Raw genomic sequence first — 26,359 nt, forward strand, 5'->3', positions numbered from 1 at the left:
GATGGATGATCGAGTAAGATCGTATTCTTTTGGGGACAAGGGATATGACCATCAAGTCATGTAAATGGTTTTCTTCTTTTTTTTTTTTTGAGATGGAGTCTCGCTCTGTCTCCCAGGCTGGAGTGCAGTGGAGTGATCTTGGCTCACTACAACCTCTGCCTCCAGGGTTCAAGTGATTCTCCTGCCTCAGCCTCCCGAATAGCTGGGATCACAGGCGTGCACCACCACACCCACCTAATTTTTGCATACTTAGTACAGACAGGGTTCCATCATGTTGGCCAGGATGGTCTCGATCTCCTGACCTCGTGATCCGCTGCGTCAGCCTCCCAAAGTGCTGGGATTACAGGCGTGGGCCACTGCGCCCAGCGAGAATGGTTTTCTTATGTGGCTCTACAGGTTCTAAAAGCAGCTTCAAAAGACAAATTCCAAAGAACATTTATTTGCTAGAGTAAATGCATGTCCCCAAAAACATTACTTTAAAAGGGGCAGCATTCATTTAGATTAATAAATTTTTAAAGCACCTGACTTTTAAAACTACCACTTAAATAACCTAATGCCTAAAACTGAATATATTAGAAATTGAACTCGTTATCTTTCTCCAAGACCTATCTGAGATCCTTTCCCAATGCCACTATCAATGACACAGTACACTTGATATGTCAGGCTCAAAATTTTGCGGTATTCTGACTCCCATTTCTAACCCCATATCTTACTCTTCTTCTTCCACAAGAGATATCATGTTTTCTATTTTTACATTATTCCTACTTCTGTTTCCACATTATTCCACAGTACAATTGAAATACTGTACTCTTCAGCAATTCCCTCTACTTGAGTTTATCAAACATACATAGTTGCCAAGGCAGCCTTAGTCAAACACTGTTTTCATTATATGACTCAACAGAAGTCCTGTCACCTATTGGATCAAATTTAAGTTTTTCAGCCTAGCTTTCAATATTGTCCCTTAATTCTTCTTCATTATCCCCACACACATATAAACTTAACAAATCCTATCTCCTTACTACTCATCAGTAAAAATCATTCTATTTGTGGAGTACTGTTAAGATCGCTTGTTTGTCTCACTCGGTTCACATACTGTACTCATTCTTGCTCCTAACCTCACACCATTCCCTCCAGAGTTTTCTTCTGTCCCCTCCAGCCAATTTGTTACTCTTTCATTTCCTTCAAGATCCTTCTCCTCCATTAGGCCTAAATAACCTGACATAAATACTGCTGTATTTTGCACTCCTCAACTTAGAGACCATTCGTAGTAGAACCAGAAGAATCTCAAAGATAGACCAGACTAGGACTTCTTTTGTATATGAATAATGTTCTAAGCAGAGGGTTAACTTTCATAAGATTGTTGTGTCAAATACTTTGGAAATCTGACAGCTGACACATGGAAGCCAAGAGGTATCCTATAACTTGCCCTAGTTTTCAGTTTGGCAAGGACAAAGCCAGAATTTGAACCCCAGTCTCCTAGGTTCCCATCCAAAACAAAGACAAATCTAAAGATTACTGCCCAGGCTGGGCACGGTGGCTCATGCCTATAATCCCAGCACTTTGGGAGGCCGAGGTGGGCAGATCACAAGGTCAGGAGTTTGAGACCAGCCTGGCCAACATGGTGAAATGCTGTCTCTACTACAAATACAAAAATTAGCCAGGTGTGGTGGTGTGCTCCTGTAATCCCAGCTACTCAGAAGGCTGAGGCAGGAGAATTGCTTGAACCCGGGAGGCGGAGGTTGCAGTGAGCAGAGATCGCACCACTGCACTGCAGCTCTGGTGACAGAGCAAGACTCCATCTCGGGAATGAATGAATGAATGCATAAATAAATAAAGAAATATTACTGCCCAGTAATGTAACTCATGCTACATTCCACATTTTTGTTTTTGTAGAGATGGGTCTCACTAAATCACCCTGGCTGGTCTCAAACTCCTGAGCTCAAGCAATCTTCTCGCTTCGGCCCCCCAACAAAATGCTGGGATTACTGAGCCACTGCCCCGACCCATTATATATTTTCTAAAGCAGGACACAAAGTTTATATATAACAGCAAGAGATTACAATTTAAGTATGTGCGTGTGCTACGGTAATAGACACATAGAAAACAGAATGGGGTAATAAACTCCAATGTTAACAGTTACTTCCAGGTGGTGAAAATATGGTTGTATTTTCCAAATCCTCTATAATGAATACATATGAACTATTAATATGTTTAATTACAAAGTAATGCCCTAGACCCTGGTTGGAATAGTTTATAATGTACGGTCATATACTGAATTTATGACAGTAGTAATAACTCAAAAAGTTAAAACTACATGACATTATGAAGTCAAAGATACATTCCTCAACCTTGATTTTAATGTTTTCTCTCCACTGAGGGGGCAAACTGCAAGTTAATAAACTGGCAGCCAAGATCTTATCCCAGTTTTTGAAGCACTGTCCTTCACCAAAGTGTTAGAAGCAATGAAAAGTTTCAGGATACCCAAGGAAGCAAACAAGAAACACAGTACAAAAAAGAAATACTATGGCAAAAAGCGAAAGAACAGCAATGTCACAGTGACAATACTGGAGGCAAAAACCAAGAACTACACGGCTCCTGGGGCTTGTCAACTCCAGTACTTAATTTAAATCACTGGTTCTCACACGAAGGATCAAGAGGCATAAAAAGTCACTAGAAATTCTGAGAGTATTGAGAGATGGTCACAAGTTTGAAACAGTTATGTAGGATGGTAAGACAGAATTACTGATCATATAAATAAATCAAGACTATCTCTTTTCCTTCTGGATCTTCTCCTGAAATGAAAGCACAAAAGTTCTGGGAAGATTGATGTGATAAAAAAGTTCAGAACTACCAAAACAAGCTAATAATCTCATCTTTTCCTAACACTAAGTTTTTAATTGCAGTCCAAAATCCCTAATCCAAAACTTGTGGGACCAGACAAGATTCAGAAATCAGAAATTTTCAGATTTAGAAAAGGTTAATATGGTATAAGTTCCATACATCACAAAATATCCCAACCAGAATTAAACACATTAGTATTTCTTCTTCTTCTGTTTTTTTTTTTTTGGAGATGGAGTCTTACTCTGTGGCCCAGGCCAGAGTGCAGTGGCATAACCTCAGCTCACTACAATCTCTGCCTCCCAGGTTCAAACGATTCTCCTGCCTCAGCCTCCTGAGTAGTTGGGACTACAAGCACATATCGCCACGCCCGGCTAATTTTTGTATTTTTAGTGGAGACAGGGTTTTGCCATGTTGGCTAGGCTAGTCAAATTCCTGACCTCAAGTTATCTGCCTGCCTCAGCCTCCCAAAGTGTTGAGATTACAGGTATGAGCCACCGTACCCGGCCTACTTTTTTTTTTTTTTTTTTTTTTTTTGAGACAGAGTCTCACTCTGTCGCCCAGACTGGAGTACAGTGATGCAATCTCCACTCACTGCAACCTCCACCTCCTGGGCTCATGTGATTCTTGTGCCTCAGCCACTCGAGTAGCTGGGACTACAGACACATGCCACCATGCCCAGCTAATTTTTGTATTTTTAGTAGAGACAGGATTTCCCCACGTTGGCCGGGCTGGTCTCCAACTCCTGGCCTTAAGTGATCCACTCGCCTCAGCCTCCCAAAGTGTTGGGATTACAGGTATAAAAAAAGAAAAGAAAGAGAGAGAAAAAAAAGAAAGAAAGAAATGAACCTGGAACTGATTACATCTTAGAGGTGAGATCATGAGTTGATTTTGTTTCTTTCCTGATTTTCTAAACTGTCTGCAGTGAACATGTATATCATTTATAAAACAAGACTTCTTTTATTAAATGGGGTTGAGGCAAGACCCAAGTATAGAAATTGACCAACTTGCAAATTCCGTTAAAAATTAGTAAGATCTTGTTCAGAGCCTAAAAGCCAAGAAAATAATTTAAAATAGCTTTAGGTTTAAAAGTTTTTACAAGTTTAGTACAAATTTTTTAACTAAATAACACCATTAGCAGTAGGGAAAACCCCTTACTTTCAATAGAACATTTATTCATTGACATTTAAAAAGTGATACTGTTTTATTAACTCATTTTTTAACTTGCTACCTCCCACCCCCACAATGTTTTTCTTACAGTATGACTCTGACACTTCTGTGAGAAGCAGATCCCATGTAACTGTCACTCTCTCCTTGAATCTGGCAAGCTTGTGATACTACAGAACTTCTAAGGCTTGGTCACAAAAAGTAATGCAGTTTCCACCTGGTTCTCTCTAGATGCTCACTCTTAGAAAACAGCCACCACCATGCTGCAAAGAAGCTCAAATTAGCCTATCTGTGTAGGTAGGTGTTCTGAGGGACAATCAACATCAATCACCAGCCATGTGAGTGAAGAAGCTCCAGGTTCTAAGTACCAGCCATAAAGTCACCACCAGCTTTTGAATCTTCCCAGCTAAGGCTTAAGCAAGCCATCTGTGCAGAAACTGTCCCGTCTGAATTCCAACAGATCCATGGCACAATAAAATGGTTGTTTTATACCATTATGTTTTGGAATGGCTTGCTACAAACACAACAAAAGGTAACCAGAAAAAAAGTGCCCTTTCCCAGTTTGGTAGCTTTACATTACACACACACACACCACCCCTAAAATCAAATTTTTCTCAACTTGAAGGAAGGTCCAATCCATTGTGCAATTTGGCAGACCTGTTTAAATAAGACAGTTTCTACTTAGGAGGCTTAACAATTCATCTCAAATATACTCTGAATACCTATGATATGTAAGATACTTTCCTAGATTCCTAACACACAAAGATGAATAACATATAGACTGTAGTTAAAAGTTTACAATCTAGGAAGAGAATAAAATGGGTACACACATAGTTTATGAAAGTACGTAAGTGCCAAAATACGATTATAAAGTTAACTCTGCCACAAATAATTACAGCATCATTTTGGACTTATAAACAGCTTTTGGGTCCTTCAGGAAAGTAGATGGGCTTTAGTAAATGCCTAGAAAAAGAAGACTGGGAAAAAAAAAAAAAAACATGAAAAATGTGGGCCTCATTATATGTTATGTTTAGATTGTGAGATTATGAGTGTTTTCTGTTGTCCTTTTAAATTTCCTGTATTTGCCACGATTTCAATAGTAAGTTATATATTAGATTTTTTGAGGAAAAAAATAATATTAATCTTAATTTTTTTTAAAATGTGTTTAAACTACACTGAGAGGTCATGTAAGTAGTTAACAACATAAATTGACTTGATATTTGCATGCTGAATATGCAAAATAAATTTAGTATTTAAGGAAAAATGTTAGTGTAATAAAAATTTCATGTTACTTGATTTACTAATATCTGCTTATTTTCCCTTTCCTAGCCAACTATAAATATTTATATGTTCTTCTCAAATAACAGACAAAAACCCAATAAGCTCTCCAACTTAGTCATGACATTCACTCTTTCTGTCTCCCTCCCTGTATCTGTCTGTCCCTCATTTCTAACTCTGCCCGTCTCTCTACATCTCTGATTAGCCTGCTTTCTAACTCGGCCTAGGTGACTGTCCCTCTCTGTTTCTGACTTCTCTGTCTCTGACTGACCCTCCTCTCTCTCTGCCTACTGCATGTGTCTCTGACTACGTATGTAGGTGTCTTTGAGCTCCTCTCTTGGATTCTGCCTGTCTCGCCCCTAGTTATCCACCTCATTTTTAATACATCCTTGCTGTTTACTTTTCCTTTTAATATTTATAAACAAGCAGAGTTGGTTTTATTAACCCTATTTTAAAGACAAGAAAACAGAAACAGGACGACTGGCATACAATTTGAGAAGTCAGGATGTAAATCCAAGTGCTTCTCTTCTTTCTTTTTAATACTCTTCTAGCATTCCACGGCAAAGAACTTGAAATAGCACAACTGCAAGCCAATATGAACACTACACACATTCAGATTCTTTTCTAAGAGACAAATTTGATATTAAGGAGTGCTATACACCTTTGCCCACATTATTCATTCTGCACAGGTTAAATGGTCATGAACTGTCAGCCATTTGCCTATCCCAGAAATCCATATCCTCATGTTCAGTTTGACCTGTGTTATTTGGAAACCTCACGATACTAGATACTAGAATCTATTTTCCAACAGTGCTTCTCTGCTTCTGTTTTTATCCCTAGTCCCAAGCCAGCCATATCTGGCATTTAAAAAAAAGATACAAGAATGACAAATATTAATAAAACTGAAAGGTGAATTTGAAGAATGAAAAACTATACAGAAGGCTAGCATGAGACAGTGAAAAATGGACACCACAAACTCGAAGCAATTGGTCCATGTTTTATTAAGAGAAAAGAAAATTCTCTCCAAATGCAGGCTTACTGCTGCTGAGTAACACCTTATAACTTTTCCTCTATCTAATGCTTTGACAACTGGAATTTCTCTGTAATTCAATAAGCTCTTAGGAGTTCCCCAAGCTTCATCCATCCTGCCAGACTCATTACTGGATAACTCTAAATGTTTTCTGCACTAGCTAAGAGCACATTTCCTCATGGGTAGCACAACAGAAGGAGGGTACTCTTTCAAGGCATGAATAGCCTAGCTCCATTTCTTCTCACTTCTCCTATAGGTGAGAGAAGTCTACAACAAATATAATTCAACAACTAAAAGAAATGTCTAAATTATAAACTTAGGTTACTGGGGTTGTCAAAGATCATCCTACAGGTCAAGAGTTTTATACATAGTGTGAGGGCTAATCACATATTTATATAAGCTAATGAAAAATCTATACTTTTGCTTCTGGCACTAGTTCATTTACTTACGTCCAATGAGTTGCATTAGGGCCAAATAAAAAATATACCAGTCTTTTCATTCATTCTGGTGAGATATTTATGAATAGTTAGCTTATGGAGCTAATGAAGACAAGGTCACAGACTCAAACTCCATGCTGACCAATTAGCTTTGCTGTGTGTTTCTAGGTTCCATGGTCACAGTCAACAACCTTAACCTTGGCTAAGAAACACACTGATCATTGAAGCATTAGAGGAATACATACAGATGTATCAACAAAATCCATACCTTTCAGAAAAAATAATAAAAATTAAAAACAGTAATAACAACACCCCGATCTTTAATATTCTACTAAACCTGGCTAATATGTGCCTCATTCAAATAATCTTTAATCTTCTCAACCATGCAGGGTTAGTCTAATCTGTCTTCCAGATGATGAGAAACTGAATTCACAATGATCATATGAACCAAAGCTACATCTAGTGAGCCTGGATTCAGACCTTGGTCTGTCTTGACTCCAAAGCATAGGTTATTGCCACAATGCTACATGGCCTCTCCAGAATGCACCTCAGTGACCTAGGACAATCAACAAAATGTTCCTATTCAGAACTCTTCAGCACACTCATTACTGAGCATCCACTATACGTACTCATACTCTATAGATGAGAATTAGCATACCTTCCAAAAATTCCTTTTAAGTAAAAAACACTCAAGGAACAAAAGTGTTTAATTGATTTTTTTTTTTTTTTTTTTTCTATTGAGATGAAGTCTCGCTTTGTTGCCCAGTCTGGTCTTGAACTCCTGGCCTCAAATGCACCTACCTCAGAGGATCTCAAAATGCTGAAATTATAGGAGTGAGCTACCACGCCCAGCCAAAAGTGTTTAAGATTAAAACATAAAGGAAAAAATAACACATTATAGCATACAAAGTAGATTTTAATCGAAGTGACTTTCTATTGATATAGCTTTGTTTACAAGTCTGGTGTGAAAAAATAGTTATCTTGCTGATTCATAACTAAAGGTAAGAAAGAAGCTGGCAAAACACAGCCCAGGCATACCACATCAAAAAAGAGAGTAAAGGAAACATTTCCTAAGCATCTCAATCTGCAGATATCTGGTAGTCAACATGGCACTTGAAGGAAGTAAAAAATATATACTTCAATTCTAAACTCCAAGACTTTGCCTTGACCAACAAACCATTTTTCTGTATAAGGCTTTCCTCCTTGGTTTTTCTCAACTCTCAGTCCCTGCAGATACACACATACCAATGCCATCATTAGCATCAGTCACTAAGAAATGCCATCTTGAAAAAATGAAGGTCACCAAGTCTCCCAGACCCTATCCAATAGGCTTAAATTTTAAAAGTCAAATAGTCTGGCTTAAAAAAAATAAAAATAAAAATAAAAATAAGGCAGGAAGACAAAACTGTTCCATAAACGTCTATCCTAGTCAATATCTGAGTCATAAAGATAGATGATCTGCTACAAGCAACAATGTACAGAAGTGCATTCTTACTACAGGTTGTAAATGAAGCACCAGTTCAATTTCAACAAACTAGGTACAAAGCAACATTTGGAATCTCTAGAAAAACAGAAACACAGCAAAGCCCAATAACCTTGCACAATAGCATTTTAGGAACCTCTACAATTGAAACAAAATCTAATATAATTTTTATATAAAATGCAATTGCTAAAAAACAAACTGCAATCTGAGAACTTCTATTTACAGTATTTTTTAAAGTTTGTGAATTAAGGATGACTATCCTCATTTTACAGATAAATGGAATTTCAGGAAAATACCTAAAATTATCATCATCACTATTATCATAATCATCAATAACAACAGCAACAAAATAATGATAACTTTATTTGTACCCAGCACTACTAAGCCATTTATGGTCACATCTCATTTCATCTTTGTAGACACCTTGTGACATAATGCTATTTACCTCCATTTGAGAGATTAGGAAACAGGCTCACAGAAGTCAACTAATTTGCCCAAAATCAAAAACTACAGGTTAAGAATCCCTAATCGGAAAATCCGAAATCCAAAATGCTTAAAAACTTTTTTTTTTTTTTGAGACGGGAGTCTTGGCTCTGTCGCCAGGCTGGAGCGCACTGGTGTGATCTCGGCTCATGCAACCTCAGCCTCCCAAGCTCAAGCCATTCCCCTACCTCAGCCTCCTGAGGAGCTGGGACTACAGGCGCATGCCACCACGTCCAGCTAATTTTTTTGTATTTTAGTAGAGATGGGGTTTCACCATGTTGGCCAGGATGGTCTCGACCTCCTGATCTGCCCGCCTCAGCCTCCCAAAGTGCCAGGATTACAGGCGTGCGCCACCGCGCCCAGCCCCAAAAACTTTTGACACCACCAGTGGAAAATTCCACACCCGACCTTATGTGACAGGTCTTAGTCAAAATGCAATTCAAACTTAGTGTCATGCCCAACAGTCTCAATCTATCGGCCACGCTAGAGTGCAATGGCCCAATCTCTGCTCACTGCAACCTCCACCTCCAGAACTCAAGCGATTCTCGCGCCTCAGCCTCCCAAGTAGCTGGGACTACAGGCGTGCACCACTACACCTGGTTAATTTTTTGTGTTTTTAATAGAGATGGGGTTTCGCTATGTTGCCCAGGCTGGTCTTGAACTCCTGAGCTCAGGCAATCTGCCTGCCTCAGCCTCCCAAAGCGATAGGATTACAGGCGTGAGGCACCGCGTCTGGACACAAATTATTAAATTATTAAAAATACTATATAAAATTACCTTTAGGCTATGTATATAAGGTATATATGAAACCTAAATCAATTTCATGTTTAGACTGGGGTCCCATCCCAAAGAGATCTCACTATGTATATGCAAATATTCCAAAATCCGAAATTTGAAACACTCTGGTCCCAAGCATTTCAGATAAGGATACTCCAACCTGTAGTAAGACACAGCATCGGGATTTGAACGAAAATCTGCTCGAATTTGTACACTAAGCTAATGCAACTTACTGTCATCCTCTCCTGTTTTTTGGACCATTTTCAAGTATTCTTCAATCAATAAATTCAGAATAAACACAGACTAAAAATACCTAACTACAGTTTCATACCCCTTTAAAAATTAATTGCAGAAGTCGGGTACAGTGGGCACAGTGGCAAACGCCTGTAATACCAACACTTTGGGAGGCCGAGGCGGGAGGATCATTTGAGTCCAGGAGTTAGACCAATCTGGGCGACATAGTGAAATCCTGATTCTACCCAGAAAAAAAAAAAAAATTGCAGAATTAGCATTCTCTGTAAGGGGAAAAATAAGACAATAAGCAACTTGCTTAGTCTCAAAGCTTAATGTCAAAAAAAATTAAACAGATGGGATATTTGGCTATTTATATTCTGAATTTCAACTGTGACACAAGACACAAGACCTGCTGGGGACAGGTATTAGCTGTAGTACAACCATATCTGAGGAACGTTTACTGCTTTATGCTTGTACCTGTGTGATACTGAAGGAAGGTTATCACAGCAAGAGATAGCTGTGTGTGCTGAGGAAGAAGAGTCTAAATTCTGGTGGGCCTTAAAATCCAGATGAAGTTTTAAATTGACTCCACAGGTGGTAACGCCCTAAGGTCACCTCTTCACTAGCAATCTGGCATAAAAACGTTTGTATGGTTCAGATTCGTTTCCAAAGACACTTTCCCCCTATTTATTAACTAATTTGATCTTCGTAGAGACATGAACCTGGTTTTAAAACTCAACTGACCTAGACTGGAGACTGGGGGATGGCAAGGTTATACCCGAAACATGCTTTAGAGTTCAAAGCTTTTGCAGGAGTATCACTTCTGCTGAAGCCCACAACCCTGGAAGGCCGCAGGGCAAAGAACATTAACCCCCCTTTTCAGACAACGAAACCGGGGCTGCGCTAAACAGACTACTGTACAAAAGATCACAGGTCCGGCCAAGTGGCAGACTGAGACTTCTCCCAGGATCTCAGACTCCAAATCCTGTGCTCCTTCCCGTACACAACTGAGAGGCGGCTGCACTCACAAACTTTAAAGATCGGACTTGGGGTTTTTCGCAGTCCTGCCAAGAAAAAGCAGGAAGTACATGCTCCTTTATAGATTGCTCACTCCCAGCCCGTAGCCCGGGGCTCCCGGGCAGCGGAGGAGGCTCAAAGGCGAGGCTCGAAGCGAAGCCCGGAAACCGCCAGCAGCCCCGGGGGCCCACGCCCCCGCAGCCCCGAGGGGGTCGCCAGGGACCCCGCTCAATACCTGTTGAAACCTAGAAAAAGCACGTCTTTTCCACCAGGAGCATTTGGGGCGAGCGCCCAAAGCGCGCACGAGCCCCGAGAGGGTCCCTCTCAACCGCGGGCCCGCAGGGGTCGGAAGGCGGGAGCTTCCCAGTAGCCTCCGCCCCAGGCAGGGGGCGGCCCCTCGCGTCACATGAGGAAAAAAAATACCAGCAAAAAACGAAGGAATGGAAGTCTTGTCCCGGGCTGTGAAAGGAGAAGTGGGGATTAAAAATCCTAGCTTGGGGTACGGAAGGAGGGGATGCGGGGCTGGTTGTTACCGGCGCGCCGTGGCTCTCCGCTTCCGCCGTCTCCGCGAAGCTCTATCTCTTCCGCTCGCGCCGCTGGGGCGCGCTCCAGGCCTCGGCTCCGCCCCCCAACGCCGCGGGGCCTTCTGGGGGTTGTAGTTTCCGCGAGGCCCGGCCGCTTCCACTGAGTTCAGGTCACGTGGGGGAGAAGCTGGCAAAATGGCGTGTGCCGGAGCGCGTTCTGCTCCTGTCCCTTCAACCCTCCCTCATTCCTCTCGGCTATATACGTGCTCAAATCTCCTTACATCCTACTCAATCACACCATCTCACTTCCTCCGTTCACAGCCAAGTTTCTTGAAAAAGATAATCTACACTCTGTCTCTACTTGCTCATCTGTGTTCGCTCCTTAACACAGCTTCCGCCCCCGTGGAAAATGTCTTATTGTCATAAGTGTCCTTGTTGCCAAACTCATTGGAGGTATTTTCGGACTCATCTAACTCAAGCTTTAGTCATTTGACGCTATTGGGCATTATCACTTATTTTCTATGACACTATCCAGGTTTTCCTTCTCTGAATTCATTCTACTCTGTTTCCTTCAAGGATTGTTTTTCTAACTTACCTCTAAAATATTGGTGGTTTCCAGAGTTCTTAAAATTGGGGTGGGAGAGGGGACACTCCAATCCCTTCTCACCTGAGCTAATTGTATTCCCAACTTCCTAGACAGACCTCTCCTCATCCATGCCCACAGGCATCTCAAATGTCCTTGAAAAGTGAACTACTGGGGCCAGGAACAGTGGCTCATGCCTGTAATCCCAGCACTTTGGGAGGCCGAGGCAGGTGGATCAGCTGTGGTCAGGAGTTCGAGACCAGCCTGATCAAAATGGTGAAACCCTGTCTCTACTAAAAGTACAAAAATTAGCTGTGTGTGGTGGTGGGCACCTGTAATCCCAGCTACCCAGGAGGCCAAGGCAGGAGAATTGCTTGAAGGAGAATCGCTTGAACCTGGGAGGCGGAGGTTGCAGTAAGCCAAGATTGTGCCACTGCACTCCAGCCTGGGCAACACAGGGAGACTCCGTCTCAAAAAAAAAAAAAGAAAAGAAAAGAAAAGTGAACTACTACCCCTCCTCCCTACTCATTAATATTCACTCTTTAACCTGATTCCTCCTTTCTCACTTCCTCTTCCTCCAATATTCAAATGGTCACCAAATCTTGGAGATTCTATTGTAGCAGGAGGAGCCGCAGACAAAACCTCTCAGACACCGAGTTGTAGAACTAAGGGCTTTATTCAGCTGGGAGCATTGGCAAGTTACTGTCTTAAAATCTGAGCTCCCCAAGTGCACAATATCTGTCCCTTTTAAGGGCTCACCACACTAAAGATTTCACATGAAAGGGTGATGATTGAGCAATCTGGGGGGTATGTGACAGGGGCTTCATGCACCGGTAGTCAGAGTGAAGCAGAACAGAGCACATGCCTGGAATCTATGCTAAGTCATGAGTTGATTTTTAACTACTAGGTTTAGGCCAGGCAGGCCCAGGCCTGGTTTCAGGTCTGGTTTTGGATCTGGTGCCTGGTGCCGGGCTGTCTACCTTTGGTTTCACTTCCTTGTTTTTTTCTTAAAACAGGTACTGAGTATAAAACAATATAAAACAATATGAGAGGGTCTCTTTCTTCTCTCACTGTCTCCTAAGTACTCCTTGAATCTGTTCCTTCTTCAGGACTCTTAACTCATGACTCAGCTGCTCCTGTGGCCCCAACCAGAGGTGGACTCAGAGCATGAGGACTGTTTTCCACACCCCTATGATTTCATCCCCAACCCATCAGCAGCACACATTCCCTAGCCCCCTGGCCACCAAAATGTCCATAAAAACCCTAACCTCTGAACCTTCAGGGAGATTGATTTAAGTGATAACTCTGTCATCAATTAAATTCTTTACTGCTCTGCCATGGTCTCAGTGAATTGGTTTTGTCTGTGCAGTGGGCAGGAAAAACTCACCAGGCAATCAGAATCCAGTATTGTGGTTGGGAGGTTCAATGAAGGAGGATTTATAGCAAATCTTATTGTAGGGTAGGTGGATATGGGCATTTTTTAAAAAATTCCCAAGGAGGCCTACTGTGCTGGCTCATGCCTGTAATCCCAGCAACTGGGGAGGCCGAGGTGGGAGGATTGCTTGAGCCCAGAAGGTCAAGACCAGCCTAGACAACATAAGGAGATCTCATCTCTACAAAAAAAAAATTTTTTTTTAATTAGCCAGCCATGGTGGCACAAGCCTGTAGTCCTAGCCACTTGGAAGGCTGAGGTGGGGAGATTGCTTGAGCCCAAGAATAAAGTTATGGTGGGCCATGATTGTGCCACTGCCCTCCAGCCTAAGCAATCCTGTCTCAAAAAAATTAAAAATAAAATAAAGTTCCCTGGTTATTCAGTCATTCAACAAAATACGTTTTGTTGCCTGCTATGTACCAGTGCTGGGTACTGAGAAAACAACAGTGAACAGAATATTACCTGCCCTTGTGGAGTTCACATTCTCTTGGAAGAGACAGATATTAAATGATTTCATACCAAAAATCAAAACCAACAAAAAACCCATAGTTACCAGCTGTAATAAGAATTAAGGAGGAAAAGTATTATAATTGGTCCCTTTCCTCTTCTCTCCCACCTGCCCCAGCCCAGATTAGGAATCAGTTTATATTCCTTACCCTATCAAACAAAGCCTGTCAGGAGCTAATCTCCTCCTACTCCCTCCCACAGACACCTTAGATTTACTAAACTGCTGTAGCACTTGCTCTTTAACCTTTGCATAAGCTGTCCCTCTGTTTGGAAAGCCCTCTCCCTTCTCCCTTGACTAACTTATACTGCTGTCTAATTCTCCTCTGTGGGATTCAGAGGAAACCCAGTAGAACACCAGCCACGTGAAAGGATGTTCTAAGGATTGTGCTGAGTCAGATGATAAGCCTCAGGCATTACAGCAGTGGGCTCAGTAGGGGACCCAGAAACAGTGAAATGTGGCCTACGGGGAACTGGACTATATTATCCAGTTTAGAGGTATCAGGCCAGAGCCAACATGCCCACCCTTCAAAACACAAATCAAATATCATCTCCTCCAGGAAGCTTTTGCTGAACTCGGCCCCGACCCCCACCAAGACAAATTAGTGCTCCTTTCCTGGGCACTCATCTCACCCAAATTGGCCTGTCTTCCAGTGATACGCTAGAGCCAGCTCATACCAACTTTGTTATTTATTATTTATTTATTTAATTTTTTAATAGAGACGAGTTATCACTCTGTTGCCCAAGCTGGTCTTGAACTCCTGGGCTGAAGCAGTCCTCGCACCTTGGCCTCCCAAAGTGCTGAGATTACAGGCATGAGCCACCATACCAGCTTTAAAGAGACAACTGTTAGATGTTCAGGAATTTTTGCAAGCCGGTTTATGCCTTTGGTAGTTTGAAATCTGCGTGATTTGTAATGTGTGTGTGTAAATACGCCATGGAAATCAGCAAATGACAAATCAGGGCTTCTTTTTGTTGTTGTTGCTGTTGAAGAGCCAGTTTACTAGCATATCAATGCCTTTGTCATATCACGCATCTACATTATATTGTAATGTCCACTCCCCTATTAGAAGAATTCCTTGTATCAACTTCATGGAGCAAATATGTATTGATTTTTATTACTGTGCACCAGAGACTTAGCAAGGTGATGAGGGGGCACTCAGTGGAGAACACACAGGCATGGTCCCTACTGTAATGGAGCTTACAATCTAGCAGATAAGACAAGAAATAAGCAAAGAACTCTGTACTTTCAAATGGAGCAGGCTGCTGTGCAATAGAACATCCTGGCCATGAATGATGTTGATATGGTTTGGATTTGTGTCCCAACCCAAATCTTATGTTGAATTGTAATCACCAGTGTTGGAGGTAAGGCCTGGTGATTGGATCATGTGGGCGTATTTCTCCCTTGCTGTTCTCATGACAGTGAGTTCTCTTGAAATCTGATGGTTTAAAAGTGTGCGGCACCTCCCCCTCTCTTTCTTTCTCCTGTTCCAGAAATGTAGGATGCACCTGCTTTCCCTTCACCTTCTGCCATGATTGTAAGTTTCCTGAGGCCTCTCTGGCCATGCTTCCTGTAGACAGTGCAGAACCATGAGACAATTAAACCTCTTTTCTTTATAAATTACCCAGTCTCAGGTAGTTCTTTATAGGAATGCAAGAACCAATGACTACAGTGGTGGACATAAAATGCTACACTACTTTAACAAGGTGGTCTAAGGAGACCTGTCTGAGTAGACAACCTTTCCACTGAGCACTGAAGGATGAGAAAGAGTTGGAGAACCAGGGAAACTGTGCTCCAGCCAAAGGGATCAGACCACACAAAGAAAGAGCCAGGCTGTTTGAGAGACAGAATGGTCCATTTTCCTGGGGTAGAGAGAGTGTAGGTAGAGAGAGTGTAGGTTGAGTGGTCTAGATGACCTGAGGTGGTAATTGGAGCCAGGTATGCACAGCCTCAAGGCCATGGTAAGAACCCTGGATTAAATTTTAGCCACCAAAAAAAGGGGTTTTAAAAAGGGGATGATGTTATCTGATTCACATTTTAATACAATTGCTCTTGCTTTGGTTTAGAAGACTGGAGTAGAAGTGGGAGCCCATCTATTGCAGTAGGCTAGGTGAGAAATAATGAAACAAAGTGCTTGCAGAGGGTTGGAGAGAAGTGGGTGGATTTGATCTTTTGAGTCAACAGGACTTGCTGATGGATTGAATATAGGAGAGGATGGAATGGTGAAGGAAAAAGAGGACCCAAGGGCACTAATAGGTTATATCCATCTCTGTATTTTCAGCCCATAGGTTATATCCATCTCTGTATCTTCAGCCCCTAGAATTAGGCCTTGCACATAGTAGGTATACTATAACTGTGTTGAATAAACTTATCTATTTTACATGGTAAACTCTGTGCCCCATCACTGTCACATTCCTTAATACAGGGCCTCTACTAGCCCATATAGTAGTGTTATGAAAATTAGGAAAAAGTGCTCCCTTCCTTCAGATGGTCATGGCCCATCACCAGGGTGCAGAATACGGACTAGATTTCAGCTACCACTTACCCCCTCAGCTGGTGCCCTTGTGCAGTGCACAGTCTGCACAACCACATACAGCAGCCCCAGCTTAACATCCCTGGGAGATGGCTTTGTGGCATTAAGCCCAGTATTTACGGGGAGAATTTGAGGTCCAGGGGAAGGAAGCTGCTTGCCTGGGGTCGCCAGAGCTACTCAGAGCTGCTGCTATGACTGAGATTCAAACCTCTGCCCTCTGAATCCCTATGGGCTCTTTAGCCTCGGAGCCACACTGTCTCTCCCAAATCACTCAGCCCATCAATAAAACACTAAATTCAAAATGGTGACTTTGCTTCCTCAAGTTTCTCATCTGTCTCGGTTACTATTGTTAGAGTATTTCACATTTACATAGTATCCAGTATGTGCTCAGTGCCTTACAAAATACAATAAAGGAATATGAAACCAAAGGACCTTGTGTGTTTTTTTTTTGACAGAATAAATAAGAAACAGCTGGTTTAAAAGGCCCTTAGCTCTTGGATAAAATGAGCTGTGGTATATTGGTTTAGAGTGATTCTATAAGCAGTATATATTTTTTTAATTGCTCACATGCGAGCTGTTTTTCTTTTGCATCCCGGACAAGAAGGAAGAAATATTGGAGCAGCTGGCTTCAGAAATGTAAAGTAGGGAGAAGGTCAGGGGTGGGTCTCAAAGATATAAGGAAGAGAAAGAAACACCCAACGGAGGAAATGCACTGTGCCTTCATAATGAATAGCATTTAACAGTTAACAAGGGCTCAATGTGTGCCAGGAGCTGCGCTAAACCCTTTACATGCCTGATTAGAGTCAATGCTCACACAGCCCTACCAGGTAGGATCTATAAATGCCATCATTTTACACTGGAGTAGGCTGAGGCAGAGAAAGATTACATAATATGCCCAAGGTTATGCAGCTAATAAGTGACAAACCTGAGATTTGAACCAAGGCGGTGTGGCTCCAGAGTCTGAGTTGTCAACTACTGTTGTATACTGCCTCTAATACAGATGTTCCTGGTGCCAAGTGCCCTGTTTCAGCAGTGTGACCCTTTCAAGTCCTGCAATAGCTAATAGAGGATATCTGGTTCTCAGACACTTAGGAATTGTATGTTGCCTGTCTGCTCGGTGATTAGGGCAGAGTTATCTGCAGCCTAGTTCCAAAATGGACAGTTTGAACAAGGGATATATAAGACAAAAAGGGTGTTTATAAGGTTATATAAAAGACCAAACCCTGCAGGGGGACATTTTACAATCTCCTCTGAGTTTCAGTATTCTCCCAATATAATACCATAATTACCCGTATGGTATGGAAGATGGAGAAGAAAATGTTTTCAGGAGAGCAGGATTAAATAAGCCTTCCCCTTGGAAATGTGGGCTCTGATTGGTCCCTCCTAACTTGAGGATTCTTTCTTTTTGTGACTTTCAGTTCATGAGCACAGAGGATCCAAATTTTACTGGCTTTTAGGTATTGGATTCTCCAGCTATTTAGAACTGCAGGGGTCTCAGGCATCTGGAGGAAAGGTACGATTTTGGGCGACAATAGGAGGGCAGGCCATCAACACGTAGCTTCCATTTAATTCCTGAGGAAAAGCAGGATAGAGAACTCTGACAGACCCCGAAGTCTAAGTTAGGAACCCAGAGAACTCTAGCTCTAATTCAAGCCACCTTAAGAAGGTCATGGTAGCAACTATTGCTTGGGTGGAATCTCTGTGTTTGACGTCATAGCATCAGATGGCAATATCCAATTGTGAGTTATACCAGCACTTCTCCCCATCCCACACCGTATCTATACACTCCCTCACAATTAGCTTTCCTGCACCAAGCCTGGTCTATCCATTTCTTGATCTCAAGGTTTGCATGTCTAAACTATTCAATGCCACAATGCCCATTTTAGGGGTAGGGCTTGGCAATATTATGCCCACATTCATCTTGACTGTATTATCTGAGAACAAAGACTCCTTAGAGCTGTAATTGATAAATACTCTGGTAATTTCTTCCACTTAGAACCTCACAGCTCAGCTCTGACCAAGCCAGTCAGATATTTAGAGCTGGACTTTTTGGTTCTAACATGCCCCGTTTTTGACATCTCAACTCCTGTCTCAGGTTGTGCAGCAAGCCACATCTCTCACCCCAAGGTGCTGCCAGGGGCCCGTGGCATTGATTAGAAGCTGTGCTGAGCACCTAGCAGGAGCTAAAAGGCAAAGCAAATGGATACAGAAACAAACTTGAGAGTAGGACCCTGCAAATGTCTGCTGCTATAAAGCATGTAACCTTAAATGATTCACTAAAACTCAGTTTTCTCATCTGTAAAATGGAGACCCACCAAGACCACCTGTCTCATCAGGTAATCATGAACATTTAGTCATGTAATGGATAGGAAATGGTTTCATAAACTAGCTAACAAGGAAAAAGGTAAATGTGTATTACATAAAGTTTTGCTCCTAAGGGGACAGATCAGGGTGAGGAACAATTAGATTTTTTAAATTGCGATGCTGATGCTTTTTTTCATTCAGGAGATTGGTAGAGGTTGAGTGACTCTTCTTCAAGGTTTCCTTCCCAGGACACAACTTCTCAAGTCCAGACCCTCTCCCTTGGCCCCACAGCACTCAAAAAGGCATGGTCCCCAATCAACTGCCACCTAGTGCCTTGCGTATACAGTTGGCTCTCCATGTCTATGAGCTCTACACCTACAGATTCAACCAACCTTGGATAGAAGATGTGGTTAGATTTAAGATAGTTGCATCTGTACTGAACCTGTACAGACTTTTTTTCTTGTCGTTATTCCCTAAACAATCAGTATAATAGTTGTTTACATGGCATTTACATTATATTAGGTATTGTAAGTAACCTAGAGATGACTTAAAGCGTACAGAAAGGGATTAAGATGGCAGATAGGAGGCAGGATTAGCTTGTAGTCCCTGTTTAGAGGGACAGAGAGGCATGTGGAGACTCATATCATAAACTTTTGCTCCAATAACTACCACAGGAACGTACCAGGAAAGCCGAGATAATCCACAGACCCTTTGAAGGAACTGGATCACCGCTGCAGGCTCCCTGAGACGTGGACAGAGGCCTTGTGCTTATTTATTGGATGGACTGGTCCTCTCTCTGTCCTTTCAGGGAGGCCTGGGAATGGGGAGCCAAAAGAAAAATCAAGTAATCCACAACTTTAGTTAACACTCTCATTCCTCAAGATCACTTTTGTAGACAGCTTCTCCCTACACCTAATTCCTCTACCTCTAGAAATAATTTTGCAAAGCATGTGATGAATTACCTGGGAGTAGGCAGAACTTCATGAAGAGCAATTTCACTTAAGTTGGTTCCTCTACCCACCTTTAGGCTAGTTCAGAATAGTTAAAATCTCTGAAGCTGAATAGCCCAGGTTTAAATCCTAGCTCTACTTCTTACTAGCTTTGTAACTTTAAGCAAGTTACTTAATCTTTCTGTGCCTTAGTTTTCTGCTGCCTAAAATAATAGTAGTGACACCATAGAAAGTGGCCAATGGTTCTGAGAATTAAATGATACAATCTATGAGAAGTGCCCAGTTCCTGGCACATTATAAGCACTCCATAAGCAGAAGCTGGCTTGTGAAGAGTCCAATCTGAAAGATGACAAGCCCATTCTATTTAAACCTTCAGAGGGCTGGATTTGCTCCAAGACATCCTGAGCAGGGAGGGGGTGTTGTGGCCACGCTGGAGTTCTGCCGGGAGGCTCAGACAACTGGTGTCATCGACCTTTGGTTCTCTTCTGGATCCATCGCTCACCAGCCACGGCCCTAGCCTAAGTAGCTTATCTTCTCAAAGCCTTACGTCCCCAGTAGGGCTGGCGGTACTGAGCTGCCTCACAAGGGGGTGCCGAAAAGATCAATTCATGTTAGCAAAGTGCTTTGGAAATGTAAAATGCTAAATATTAATGGGTCTCCACGAGTGTCGGGAAATGTGCAATCTGAACTCTGCTCAGGGCAAGCTGAAGGTGGGGAGAGTAATTCTGGGCAGCCTGATTGCCACATCCTTGGTCTAATTGGGAGGTGGTGCTTATGAAGGAGTGAGCGCAGCGAATATCTGGGGGCTGGGCAGGGCTGCGGATGGCAGCTCTGGAAGGAAGGATGTTCTGAGGAACCACCTAATCCATAAATAGACAGAAGCCAGGGGTGGGTCTTGGGGAAACCCAGAAAAGTCCTTGTGTTTCTTTACAAAAAGCAGACACAAGCTCACTCCTTGCTCCTCTCTCTCTCTCTCTCTCTCACTCTCATCCCAGAATTTTGGAGAGGACAGCACTCTGAGGATCTGTTAGCCATCTGAGTTCTTGTCCTGTTCTTAACTTTCCAATTTCCCTGAATATGGTGATAAGTAGATATTTTCTTAACCTGAGCCAGAACTCTCAATCTAAAATCTTTAGTGTGGCCGGACATCAGGGCCTCTCTGTACATGCCCTCACCGAACAACTCTAGAGTAAGGCATTCCCTTAGAATACTGTTCCTCCAACACCTCTTCAAGGAAGACTTCTTGGACCCAGCCAGTTTGAGCTGGGAACTCCTCTTCAGGGCTTCTGTAGTGGTCTGTGCTTGTGTCTATAAGTGCACATAACAGACATGTTCAGTGCTCTGCCCACATTCTCTTGGCACCATCGTTTTCTGCTCACCTATGACTCTCTGCTGCTGATGGCCAAGCATGTACTTGGCCAGAGGTCAGGCCAGGTCAGGAGGTAGAGATTAATGGGCAAATATCCTAGATTCTCGCCCTCAGATGGGACATCACTGACACAGCTTCTACACTCTCTGAGAGATTCCCAATGGGACTGAGCACAGTTGCCCACAGCAGGACCCTGTTCATTAACATACCCTGTACTCATTTCCTTTCCTTGCTTGTCTCAGCTTCTCACTACTCTACCGGTACTTCTTGGGATCACTGTCTAGGACTGTTTCTGGGGCACCCAACCTAAGACATTGGACTTACTCTGCTGTATGAGAGGTATCTGTTTGTGCCTCTTTTTCTCACTAGATAGGAGCTACTTACAGGAGGGGACTATGTCTACTTCATCTTTTTATCTTCAATGTTTTGCATCATGCCTGGAATAGAAGTGCTCAGTAAATATTTGTTGAATGAATGAACTAATGAATAAATGATTCACTAAAACTCAGTTTCCTCGTCTGTAAAATGAAGACCCACCAAGACCACCTACCTCACTGGGTAATCATGAATATTAAGTCATATAGTGGATGGGAAATGGTTTGGTAAACTAGCTAACAAGGAAAAGGGGGAGATACAAATTACATGAAGTTTTGCTCCTGAGGAACAGATCAGGGTAAGTTGGAACAACTAGATTTCTTTCTCTTTCTTTCTTTCTTTCTTTCTTTCTTTCTTTCTTTCTTTCTTTCTTTCTTTCTCTGTCTCTCTCTCTCTCTTTTTCTTTCTTTTTTTTTTTAAGGTCTTGCTGTTACCCAGGCTAGAGTGCAGTGGCATGATCATGGCTCACTGCAGCTTCCCGACTAGCTGGGACACTGCACCACCATGCCCAGTTATCAATTAGATTTTTAAAATTGCAATGACAATTCTGATTTCAATCAGGAGAATGGTAGAGACAGATCATGGTAAGAAACAATCAGATAAGGTATGTGGGGTGGCTAAAGGATGATATTAATAATATCTGGCATTTACTGAACCCTTATATAACATTTCCCTCACTATTCTCAATATCAGCCCAGGAACAAGGGATTCTGGCCCAGGGCTTAGTAGGAAAACAAATACCAGTAATAACTGAACTTTCCAAATGTGGTCAAAACTTGCATGCCAAGCTGGCTGCTCCTAGAGCCCTGTGTGTCTCCTGCAGCTCTGGCCTCGGGGAGTCCATCACCTCAGTAGAACAGCAGCTTCTGCCATATATAACAGCAAACGTTCCTTTCTGCTCATGCCAACTCCTCAGGCCTCTCTCTTTTCTATTCTTCACATTAAAAAAAAAAAAAAAAACTGGCTGGCTATTTTTTATGCATTTTCTGCACTGTTGTCTTTCTTCCTGGCTTTTTTGCTGTCTCAGTGCTCAAAGAAAGGGAAGAGGATGAATTTATAAGAAACGTATCCAAAAAGCTGAAGCCAGAGGATGAGCCAGTGCTCCAGAAAAAGCTAAAAGCAACCAAAGGGACTCAATCATCATGTTTGGAGGAGAACATTAAGAAAAGGCTAAACCCATTGTTTGCGGAAAGTGTGGAAATGTGTGTGTATGACAGACAAAGAGGTCAAACTATTTCACATCTGGTTTTCTACTCACTTTCCCCAGTCTTTACAAAGGTGTTCAAATGAGAAATTGTATGATAATCAATAGAAGAGTGCCTAGAGTTACAGCAAACGGAAAGCACCTAAGCGATTTACAGAGAGCTCACATCATAAAAATTCAACTATTGGCATTTGGGGAAAGAGAGAAACAGACAGAAAAAGAATAAGGGAGAAATCACAATTTAAACAATCTACTATATGCTGCCTGCCTTCCATCTATTGAACGTATGCCCCAGTATGAACATGAGATAGGAGATAATAAAATAATTGCTCATGTTGATTAGAAAGCATAGAAATACTATGTGCCCGGTGCTAGTCTAGAGACCTCATATACATTAGTAAACTTGGTCCTCGATCTATTCCTATGAGGCAGGTACTATTATTACTCTGCTTTACAGATGAAAAAACTGATGCATAGATAAGTTGAATATCTTGTGTAGTCATACAGCAAGTAAGTAAATGTTAAAGCCAGGATTCAAAATTAGACAGTTTGGCTCCAGCACCCACGCTCAAAACCACTTGGCTATCCTAGGGGATATAAAATTGCCGTTCTCTCAGTCAGCCTCAGTTCCCAAATACTTTCTCTAGGAAAAGCACCTAACCAGGCTAAGAGTGATTCAGGTGTTCAGAGATCCATATTTTTACATACCATAGCGCTGCTAATACAAACAAACCAATTCCTCAGGCACACAACTACAGAATCAGTAATTTGTTGTGATGCTAGGGATGTTCAAGGAAAATCCTGATGCTATGTCAATTTTACCTTCCTATGCTGACTTGAGAATGTAACCTCATGCTAGATAAAATTCTTCTGTGCATGCAATTTGCTTAGGTCCCTAGGCCAAGGTGGAAAATCTCCTAGATACACAGCTGAAAGAACTTGCAGATCTTACAGCCACAGTCAAAATCTTTGAGAAATCATGAAGAGTAGGAAATACCACAGGATTTCTGATGAGAAACCATTTGGGCACATTTTCAAAAAGATTGGACTTGTTTCTAGAAACTACACACACATTTCCACACTTTCCGCAAATAATGGGTTTAGCGTTTTCTTAATGTTCTCCTCCAAACGTAATGATTGAGTCCCTTTGGTTGCTTTTAGCTTTTTCTGGAGCACTGGCTCATCCTCTGGCTTCAGTTTTTTGGATACGTTTCTTATAAATTCATCCTCTTCCCTTTCTTTGAGCACTGAGAAAGTAAAAAAGCCAGGAAGAAAGACACTGGATATTAATGCTGCTAATTTTTATTTTTATTTGTTTATTGAGACAGAGTCGTGCTCTGTTGCCCAGGCTGGAGTGCAGTGGCTGATCATAGCTCACTGCGGCCTCAGACTCCTAGGGTCAAGCGATTTTTCCACCTCAGCCTCCCAAATAGCTGGGACTACAGGCACGCACCACTATGCCCAGCTAATTTTTAAATTTTTGTAGAGGTGGGGTCTCACTTTCTTGCTCAGGCTGGTCTCAAAATCCTGACTGCAAGTGATCCTCCCACCTTGGCCTCCCAAAGTGCTGGGATTATGGGTGTGAGCCACCCAGCCTGGCCAGCTGCTAGTTTTTAGAACAGGTTATCAAGAAGATTAACTCATTCATTCACTCCACAAATGTTTATTTGGCACATGTCATGAGACAGCCCTGTTCTTGGCGCTGGGGATATGGCAGTGAATGAAACAGATAAAATCCTGCCTTTAAAGAGCTCACATTCTTTTGGGAGACTGACAACTAATAAGTAAATAAAAGATAAATTTAGATAGTAACAAATGCTATTAAGTAAATAAGGCAGGGTAAGGGGATAGCAAGCAACAAGTCGTGGGGTGAGGGGACTTTAGGTCTCTCTGTACAGCTGAATGATGTGAATAAGGGAGCAAGCCATGGGGAAGCCTAAAGGAGCAGGGTTCCCAAGAGGAAACACTCAATATAAAAGCCCTAACATAGGAATCTGGTGGGTTCAAGGGACAGCAAGGAAGTCAGGGTGACCAGAGTGGAAACGTTTGAAAGTTCGTGTGGGCAAGAAGAGGTGGCCAGATGCCAGATAGTGCAGGATCCTACAGGCCACTGTAAAGATGTGGGGTTCATTTTCGTTTGTTTTGTTTTTTGTTTTTTTAAGAGATGGGGTCTCACTATGTTGTCCAGGCTGGTCTCAAACTCCCGGCCTCAAGCAATCCTCCCACCTCCACCTCTCAAAGTGCTGGGATTATGGGTGTGAGCCACTACACCTGGCCCCTGGGGTTAATTTTTTAGTGTGATGGGGAGCCTTGAAGGATTTTGAACAGCAAGAAATATGATCTGATTTGGTTTTTAAAGCAATAACTCTGGCTGCTGAATAGACATGAGAACAGGCTATCTCTGCTCCCTTCTTTGGAAGCGACCTCCTTCTCCTCTGTGCTTCCACAGTATTTACCATGTCTAAATTATGGCATTTGTTTTACTCTTTTCTGGGTTGTCCCCACTGGAGTGCAAGTTCCTTAGAGACAAAGTCTGAGCTTGTTTGGTCTTTTTCCTCCACCTCGACTACCCCCATGGACTGCCCATGTCCACCCACACACATACCTAGAACAGTGCTGCACAAAGTAGATGCTCCATAACTCTGAAAAATGACTCTTTCTTCCTTCCTTCCTTCTTTTCTTTTCTTTTCTCTTCTCTTTTCTTTTCTCTTTTCTTTTCCTTTCCTTTCCTTTCTCTCTTTCTCTTTCTTTCTCTCTTTCTCTCTTTCTTTCTTTCTCTTTCTTTCTTTCTCTTTCTTCTTTCTTTCTTTCTTTCTTTCTTTCTTTCTTTCTTTCTTTCTTTCTTTCTTCCTTCCTTCCTTCCTTCCTTCCTTCCTTCCTTCGTTCCTTCCTTCCTTCCTTCCTTTCTTTCGATAGGGTCTCGCTCAGTTGCCCAGACTGGAGTGCAGTAGCATCATCATAGCTCACTGTAGTCTCAACATTCTAGGCTCATGGGATCCTTCCACCTCAGTCTCCCAAGTAGCTGGGACTTCAGGTTGTTACACTTGGATAATTTTTTTTTTTTTTTGTAGAGATGTGGTCTCACTATGTTGCTGAAGCTGGTCTCGAACTCCTGGGCTCAAGTGATTCTTCAGCCTCAGCCTCCCAAACTGCTGGGGTTACAGGCATGAGCCATTGCACCAGGCCAACTAACCTTTCGATGCAGCAGGTTTCAATTGAAAAGGATAAACTTTTAAACAGAGAAGTCAAAATACTGAAGGGCCTGTCTTCACAAAAAACAGGAGTTTCCATTATAGAATACTCAAGACCCCCAGTTTCTCTCAAGGAATGTTGTAGCCTGGTGATTTAATCAACAGATGGGTGATGATGCCTTTTAAGAATCTTTGTAACCCTAAGCTTTTATAATTCGAAGAACAATTTTTTTTTTTTTTTTTTTTTTTTTGAGACGGAGTCTTGCTCTGTCGCCCAGGCTGGAGTGCAGTGGCGCAGTCTTGGCTCACTGCAAGCTCCGCCTCCCAGGTTCCCGCCATTCTCCTGCCTCAGCCTCTCCAAGTAGCTGGGACTACAGGCGCCCGCCACCACGCCCGGCTAATTTTCTTGTATTTTTAGTAGAGACGGGGTTTCACCGTGGTCTCGATCTGCTGACCTCGTGATCCGCCCACCTTGGCCTCCCAAAGTGCTGGGATTACAAGCGTGAGCCACCACGCCCGGCCGAAGAACAATTTTTAAGTCATGAAAAATTACCGGGGTTTGTTCATACAAAAATTTGCATAATTCACCCCGAACAAGCTATGGTCACACTTTTACAGACTTCTCCCTGACTAGGAACGCCTTGG

At 42.3% G+C, this 26,359-nt stretch overlaps 1 protein-coding gene across 31 annotated transcripts in view; it reads right to left on the reverse strand.

Annotated features, from left to right (window-relative positions):
- Positions 1-11,389, reverse strand: part of R3HCC1L (R3H domain and coiled-coil containing 1 like) — a 105,485-nt gene extending 94,096 nt beyond the window's left edge. For 6 of the 31 annotated variants that reach the window (XM_055252846.2, XM_063629009.1, XM_063628972.1 and 3 more), the window contains exon 1: positions 11,278-11,325. The gene's annotated coding sequence lies outside the window, so the exon portion shown is untranslated. Of the gene's footprint in view, positions 1-10,204; positions 10,935-10,979 lie in introns of those variants that run through there. The other 25 variants (XM_063628976.1, XM_063628965.1, XM_063628999.1 and 22 more) reach the window with 19 other exon arrangements.
- Positions 11,390-26,359: the final 14,970 nt, after the last annotated feature.

This window comes from Symphalangus syndactylus, chromosome 2 (genome assembly GCF_028878055.3).
Source record: "Symphalangus syndactylus isolate Jambi chromosome 2, NHGRI_mSymSyn1-v2.1_pri, whole genome shotgun sequence".
Lineage (NCBI taxonomy): Eukaryota > Metazoa > Chordata > Mammalia > Primates > Hylobatidae > Symphalangus > Symphalangus syndactylus.